The sequence below is a fragment of the Juglans regia genome, unplaced genomic scaffold (genome assembly GCF_001411555.2).
Source record: "Juglans regia cultivar Chandler unplaced genomic scaffold, Walnut 2.0 Scaffold_4819, whole genome shotgun sequence".
Lineage (NCBI taxonomy): Eukaryota > Viridiplantae > Streptophyta > Magnoliopsida > Fagales > Juglandaceae > Juglans > Juglans regia.
The window spans coordinates 1-236 of record NW_023359668.1 but is presented as its reverse complement, the minus strand read 5'-3'; the positions used below and the strand labels follow the sequence as shown (position 1 = coordinate 236).

General features: G+C 46.6%; 1 non-coding gene across 1 annotated transcript; it reads right to left on the bottom strand.

Moving 5' to 3' along the window:
* Positions 1 to 74: 74 nt before the first annotated feature.
* LOC118345809 lies at positions 75 to 193 on the bottom strand. Its single transcript, XR_004799274.1, has one exon. It is a non-coding gene; the product is annotated as a 5S ribosomal RNA (ribosomal RNA).
* Between the last annotated feature and the right edge of the window lie 43 nt (positions 194 to 236).

Here is a 236-nt window from a genome sequence, read left to right as displayed (position 1 = left end):
GATTTTCCCAAAAATCCACTCCCGAGTGCTCCTTCTTGTCAATTTATCTCGCAAGGCGGAAAAAACAAAAACGAGGGGTGCAACACGAGGACTTCCCAGGAGCTCACCCATCCTAGTACTACTCTCGCCCAAGCACGCTTAACTGCGGAGTTCTGATGGGATCCGGTGCATTAGTGCTGGTATGATCGCACCCATCAAACTAATTACTTAAAATTCATATAATCCTTGAGCGACAT